Source organism: Archocentrus centrarchus, chromosome 20, assembly GCF_007364275.1.
Source record: "Archocentrus centrarchus isolate MPI-CPG fArcCen1 chromosome 20, fArcCen1, whole genome shotgun sequence".
In the NCBI taxonomy this organism is placed as follows: Eukaryota; Metazoa; Chordata; class Actinopteri; order Cichliformes; family Cichlidae; genus Archocentrus; species Archocentrus centrarchus.
The window spans coordinates 16,025,600-16,032,559 of NC_044365.1; the positions used below are offsets into that span (position 1 = coordinate 16,025,600).

General features: G+C 40.3%; 1 long non-coding RNA gene across 1 annotated transcript; it reads left to right on the forward strand.

Annotated features, from left to right (window-relative positions):
* The first annotated feature begins 1,012 nt into the window (after positions 1-1,012).
* Positions 1,013-1,604, forward strand: LOC115799078 (uncharacterized). Its single transcript, XR_004021527.1, has 3 exons — positions 1,013-1,152; positions 1,245-1,381; positions 1,475-1,604. It is a non-coding gene; the product is annotated as an uncharacterized LOC115799078 (long non-coding RNA).
* Positions 1,605-6,960: the final 5,356 nt, after the last annotated feature.

The following is a 6,960-nucleotide window of genomic DNA, read 5'->3' on the forward strand; positions in this document are numbered from 1 at the left end:
TGAATCTACTTAAACCAAGGTAACTCGTTGCCTTAAATTTTTTAAGTAATGAAACCTGTTAAGTAAGCACTACTCCATTTCCAATTGAACTAAATTGTATGTTCTAATTGACCAAACTTATCTTTTATAGTGCATGAAAAAATAAAATGTCTTTTGATCAATCATTTCCCCCTATCCTTTTCATGGTTGTGTGGGAGTGGTGGGGGCTGGAGCCTATCCCAGCTGACAAGGCAGTAAGATGCAGGATACACCCCCTACAGGTCACCAGCCTGTTGCAGGGCTGACACAGACAACCATTCACACCTGTGGGCAATTTAGAGAGACCAATTAACCAATTAACCTAACCCCCCAGTAACTGCATGTCTTCAGATTGCGGGAGGAAACCACACAGACACAGGGAGAACAGAGAGCCCTGGTCCATGTGAACCATTCACACTCACATTCACACCTATGGCCACCTATTGACTTTTTTATTATCTTAAAATTTAGTCTTCTTCTTTCCTAGTGGGTGTCCCGCGCATTCGCAGGGTTCGCTATTAGTTCACACAAACTAGAACACATGCCGAACGAGAAGCAGCAAAAGAGGTGTGCAGATTTTGTAACAGATGATGTAAAACATCACACACAAAGATATTTTGCTGTTAAACTGTGGGTTATTTGTTGAATTGAATGTTGATGAAGATTGATGAAATTTCTGACTTTGTGATGCTTAATCTTGAAGACGGTGAGAAATGCTCTCCAGGTTAAACCAGTTTATTTTGGATGAATACGATAAACTGAGAACATTGACGGATAGCACAAGAAGACGTTCGGTAAACCTTCTTGTGGCCAACATGGTTGAAATTCATGGGTGAGAGTCAATATTCAGATTTATACTTTTAAAATGTAAACTGTTCAGCACAACTCTGCAGCTCCTCCACCAGCACAGCCTACCAAGATAGTCCAAAGAGAGAGGTTCCCTGCACTGATAAGCAGCTGCTTGGTGAGGAGTGTCATGAAGCGATATCCTTTTTGAAACATTCAACTGATGAATCAGCAGTCAAAGAGAAGATGAGGGCCACGTTTCAGTATCATCAAACACTGGTTCAAGATCAACAGTGCTCTTCAACAGTCTTGGATGTCTTCCCACAGTTCCTTAACATCACTGGCTTGGTAAGACAACTTTTTATTATTATTAAGTGAATTGTCACTCAAAGTATACACTTTTAACATGAAATAGTATAAAAATGCATATTCTTCTGTAGATTGACCAAGACTTCGGTGTCGGGCAGATCTTTGGCAAAATGTCCTACTTTTTTCAAACCTGGGATCCTGACAGAGTGCAGAAAACTGATTTCTAATGAACACATTGAAGAGCTCTTGTCTGCGAAGCACGACACAGGTGGGTCTGGTTAGTTTGGCTCACTCTTCTCTTTAAAATATCAGTCATGTATCATCTGAATGTGTTTGTTTTTTTTTCCTGATTTTCCTCTAGGCTGGAACAGTGACCTGTCAAGCCTTCTACTGTTGCTTCACTTGCTTCCACCTACCTCCAAAGGCCATAAGAAGAGTGCCAAAATCTGTAATCTGGTGCTCCTCTTTGATACAGATTGGGAATATTGTTGTTTCACCCACTGGTACTAATGGTCTGACTTACTATTTGAAGCACTTGATTAAAGACCACCGCAAGCTAGATCTTTGTTTTGACAGAAAAGATTGATTTCAAAGCATAATTTCATGCTACATTATTCACTTTATATTAAAAAAATAGGTCCACTCCTTCATGTATGAGATTTGAGGCTAAACATAATTTTTTTTTAAAAGATCAGTGAAAAATTTCAAAATTATCACAAAAGCATTGGTTAACCAACACCAGAGACAGCTTGCTTACCACTGGGAGGATTTTGATTTTCAGAGATTTGAGTGTGGTCCAGTGAAGACAGAAATTATTAAGAGCTTGGACGGAGGTGAGGTGTTAAGTTCTGCTTTTAGTGTAAGCACATACTGTGCCAACCACTAATTGGGTGAAAAACTATGGAACCAAATATCAGATTGGTATGTTTGTTTGTACTGGAACAAAAACAAAAACAAAAAATTCCTATTTTCAGAAAAGTCACCAACATCATTGTACATGATGAGCAAGCTTTCATTTTGACTTGCAGGGTGGACACTCTTTATTTTGATGATCATTTCAATGCATACTATATCAACAAGAGAGCGGATTCATTTTCTGTTTTTCCAGTTAAGCCCTTGGTTTATTACAGACCCGATGACAAGCACTTTTCTAATGAAATGTGTGAAAAAACATAGATTGTGCCACATTGCCATATTGTGTGACTTCTGTTGTAGCTATTGCAAAGCCACTGTTGTTCTATGTGGTGTGCTTGTTTGGAATACAAGTGGATTCAAACTGCAACTTGTGTGGTTTTCTTTGTAAATTCAAGTGGCATCTTTTGTTTTTGGAAGTAAATCTGGGGATTAATAATGGGAATATTCATTCACTACCAGTAGTATTTTAAAAATTCAGATTTCTATGCTCAGCTATATTTAACACTTTCCATCGAGTTAATATATTTTGAACCTTATTGACTGTTAAATTAACACATAGATGGTGTTAACTTTTGACGCTACACACTAGTGTTAGGTAAATTCAATTCAATTTTAGTTATATAGCACCAAATCACAACTGTCGCCTCAAGGCGCTTTGTATTGTGGGTAAAAACCCTACAATAATACAGAGAAAACCCAACAGTCAAAACAAACCGCTATGAGCAGCACTTGGTGACAGTGGGAAGGAAAAACTCCTTTTTAAAAGGAAGAAACCTCCAGCAGAACCAGGCTCAGGGAGGGGCAGTCATCTGCCACGACTAGTTGGGCTGAGGGGAGAGAGACAGGACAAAAGACATGCTGTCGAAGAGAGCCAGAGATTAATAAAAATTAATGATTAAATGCAGAGTGGAGTGTAAACAAAGTAAATAAGGTGAATGAAAAGAAACAGTGCATTATGGGAACCCCCCAGCAGCCTAGGCCTATAGCAGCATAACTAAGGGAGGGTTCAGGGTCACCTGATCCAGCCCTAACTATAAGCTTGATCAAAAAGGAAGGTTTTAAGCCTAATCTTAAAAATAGAGAGGGTGTCTGTCTCCTCAATCCAAACTGGGAGCTGGTTCCACAGAAGAGGGGCCTGAAAACTGAAGGCTCTGCCTCCCATTCTACTCTTAAGTATCCTAGGAACCACAAGCCAGCAGTCTGAGAGTGAAGTGCTCTATTTGGGTGAAATGGGACTATAAGGTCTTTGAGATAAGATGGGGCCTGATTATTCAAGACCTTGTATGTATGTAAGTATTTTAAATTCTATTTTTAATTTAACAGGGAGCCAATGAAGAGAAGTCAATATGGGAGAAATCTGCTCTCTTTCTAGTCCCTGTCAGTACTCTAGCTGCAGCATTTTGGATCAGCTGAAGGCTTTTCAGGGAGCTTTTAGGACAGCCTGATAATAATGAATTACAATAGTCCAGCCTAGAAGTAATAAATGCATGAATTGACTTTTCAGCATCAGTCTGAGAAAGGATGTTTCTAATTTTAGAAATATTGCGCAAATGCAAAAAAGCGGTCCTACATATTTGTTTAATATGTGCATTGAAGGACATATCCTGGTCAAAAATGACTCCAAGATTTCTCACAGTGTTACTGGAGGCCAAAGTAATGCCATCCAGAGTAAGTATCTGGTTTGACACCATGTTTCTAAGATTTGTGGGTCCGAGTACAAGAATTTCAGTTTTATCTGAATTTAGAAGCAGGAAATTAGAGGTCATCCAGGCCTTAATGTCTTTAAGGCAATACTGCAGTTTAACTAATTAATGTGTGTCATCTGGCTTCATTGAATCTAACACTGATGTGTGTTAGATTTCAACTATTGGGTGTGTTGTTTCAACTCTATCACAGCGTTAACTGTTTAACACTTTCAAAAGTGTTATTTTAACTCGGTCTAGAGTCGACCAGTATAGACACTTTGAACATTAAATTTGCTGTGCAGCGGCGGAAAATTTCCCCTATTTTTAAATACAAAACTTGACAGGTATGACCTCCACTGTTAGCCAGGGTTTGAGACCACTGTTACCAGCCGGCACCGCGAGGAGGTGGTGGTAGGGTTTTGCACGGCCTTAAATTTAGAGTGTCCAATTAAGCTAAATTACAATAAGATTGCCTTTATTATTATTATCCTAAAATTTAGAGTATCCAATTAAATCCCCCCCCCAAAAAAGGAGGGAGTGAGAAGAAAGAATGAAAGAAAGAAAGGCACAGAGGAGAGGTCAAAGTCAAGGAGATGGATTCAGATGGTGGCAGACGAGGTGAGCTTTGTTTAAGGTCAAGAGGCAGCAAAATTCCTCTGGAAAAACTTGAAGCGCTTTTTCTTTTTCAAGCAGCGCTCGTGCAGATCTTTGTGCTGCAGTATGATCTTATGCAGATCGCTGACACATTCTGCCTTCTGCTCTTCAAGTTTCTTGAACCTTATATTGAGTTCTGCAGTTTTTTCTTGCTTTTCTGCGTGGCTTTCTTTCAGTTCTTTGTACTTCTTGTCCAGCAATTTCTGTGCTTCCTGCATGTCTTTAAGCATCTCCTCCTGTTGTTTGGTTTTGTACTGGGCATTCTTATGAAGCTCTTCAGAGTCTTGGAGACAATCTTGCAGCTGTCTCTGTGATTTGGAGAGTTCTTCTTTCTCCTTCAGCACTTGTGCGTATTCTTCCTAGCTTTCATTGAGCTTGCACTGCATTTTTGTCTGCTTTTCTTCCATCGTCTGGAGAATTGCTCTTTGCTTGGCTTCCATTTGTTTAAGCACATCTGCATTGCTTTGGTGGGCTTTGTGAAGCAACCCATATAAGCTTTTATTTTGTTTCCTCATATCCTCTAATTTGACCTGCACCACCCTGTGCCTCTTTTCGCTGTCTTCAAGTCTTGATTTGACTTCTGAGTGTTTCATTTTCAGAGCTCTCTTCTCTTGCAGTATTGTTTCTTTCTTCCCCAAGGATAGATCAAGCTTTTCTTGCAGGCTTTCATTTTTGCCTTCCACCTCTTGGACCTTGGATTCCATGTTTGCGCATTTTGCGCCCTGTTGTTCCTGATCTAATAGCAGCTGTGTGTTTTTCTTCAGGACTTCCTTAAACTTTTCTTCCAAGCCTTCATTTTTCTTCTCCATGCCTTGGAGCTTGCATTTCAACTCTGCGCATTTCGCATCCTTCTCTTTCACCACGGCTCTTGCTTCCTTCAGCATTGCTTGCAGCTCTTGGATTCTTGTCTCTGCGACTTGGAGCTTGCTGGACATGTTGCTGAATCTAGATTCGTCCACCTGACGTATCTCCTCCTGCACATGGTGTTCAGATACAATTCTGAGGGATTCAGGCGGATCCTTACTGCCAAGAGGGTCAGCGTCAGTGTCAACTGATACATTTTGCCAAAAACCCCAGTAATGGCTGTCGATTTGAGGGTCAAGGAGGATCTCTGGCACATCACCCCATTCAAGGGGGATTTCTGACTGATCACCCCAGTCAAAGAGGTCTGTGTTGCTCTCTCTTGACTCCTGAGACATCTTCATGCTCTTGGTTGACTCCTATGGATTCAAATCTTTCCAACATCTTCCTTAGGTGTTTGCTAAATTCGAGAGTGCTATTCTAGCAAGCAGATTCAACAAACTGAGTTTAAAAACAGACTGAGTTGACCAACTCTGAGATCGGCAATTCTGAGTTTCCCCTAACAGATCAGCTGATTCAGCGCGTGTGTGAGTAAGAAAAGAAAGCATCATCAAGAGCAGAGCCTCCATTTTATTCCGATGGATGGAGGATCGCACGTGTCAGTGTGGAGCATGACGAGTCACTTTAATCAGCCTGACCCACTCTGACATCATCATAGACACAATAAAAGTTTGTTATAAAATGTATAATTTCTATTATCATGTCTGCTGTCATCATTTACACAACTTGAATCTCTATCAGATGAAGCTGTATCCTAATTTTACATTTGATTGATCAAATCTAATTCTTCAGCTGCAGCCTGACGGGCAAAACTTTAATTGTCAAAATGGCGGGATTTATGTATTGCCTCTTCAAACAAATGCGGGGTGAGCCAGTGCAGTGCTGTGGCTCACCTCTGGTGGCGCTGTGTCACATACAATAAATTAAGCAGGCGGCTGGGGCAAATATTGAATAAATGTGTGTGACATGTTTTTTCTTTGTAATCGGTCATAAATGCACGGTGAAAATACACAGGGTGAGGCAGAAAGTACCGTGCCGCAACGGTAGGAGGCAGTGCTGCAACAGTGCTGTCCCATAGGGATAATGATAGGCACATGGACTTCAAATGGACGTCAAATAAAGGTAAGATAATACATGTTATTTATTTATTTAAAAAGAGACCCCCCCCCCCCCCAAAAAAAAAAAAATAGTTTGACCTTACATAAAATATTTTGTTTTTCTTGCCATCATTGTTGAACAGTATGGAGTTGATTAAAGCACAACTAATCATCAGCATAATTAAAATTGAAATATAAGCTTCTATTTTGGTTTCATATATGTGAACATCCAATTCCAGTCGAGTCAGTGCCTCACCCGTCACAAACCTCACCGTACGTCAATGCATGTTGTGTCTGAGCTTTTTAAATCATGTTTGTATTGTTTATGAGCTGACTCACTACACTGCACAACAAACTTACCTTTGGGTACTTATAATGGAAAGAGCATGGAAAAGATGCATTTTGATACCAAAACAACATCTGTTATCACCAATTTTGATGTGTTCCATTGTTTGTTTTTGTAGTAGCGTCACTTGGGCACCAGGGGGCGCGGGTTTTCGATTTGTAGGTTGCCTTTTTAAGGAAGGTTTTAGGGGCAGGCGTGTAGGGAATTAGAGCCAGGAGGAAGCCACACAGTTTTTCAGCCGTGTGTGGTTGTTGGTGCTAAAGGTTATGCCATGTTTTTGAATGCTTTT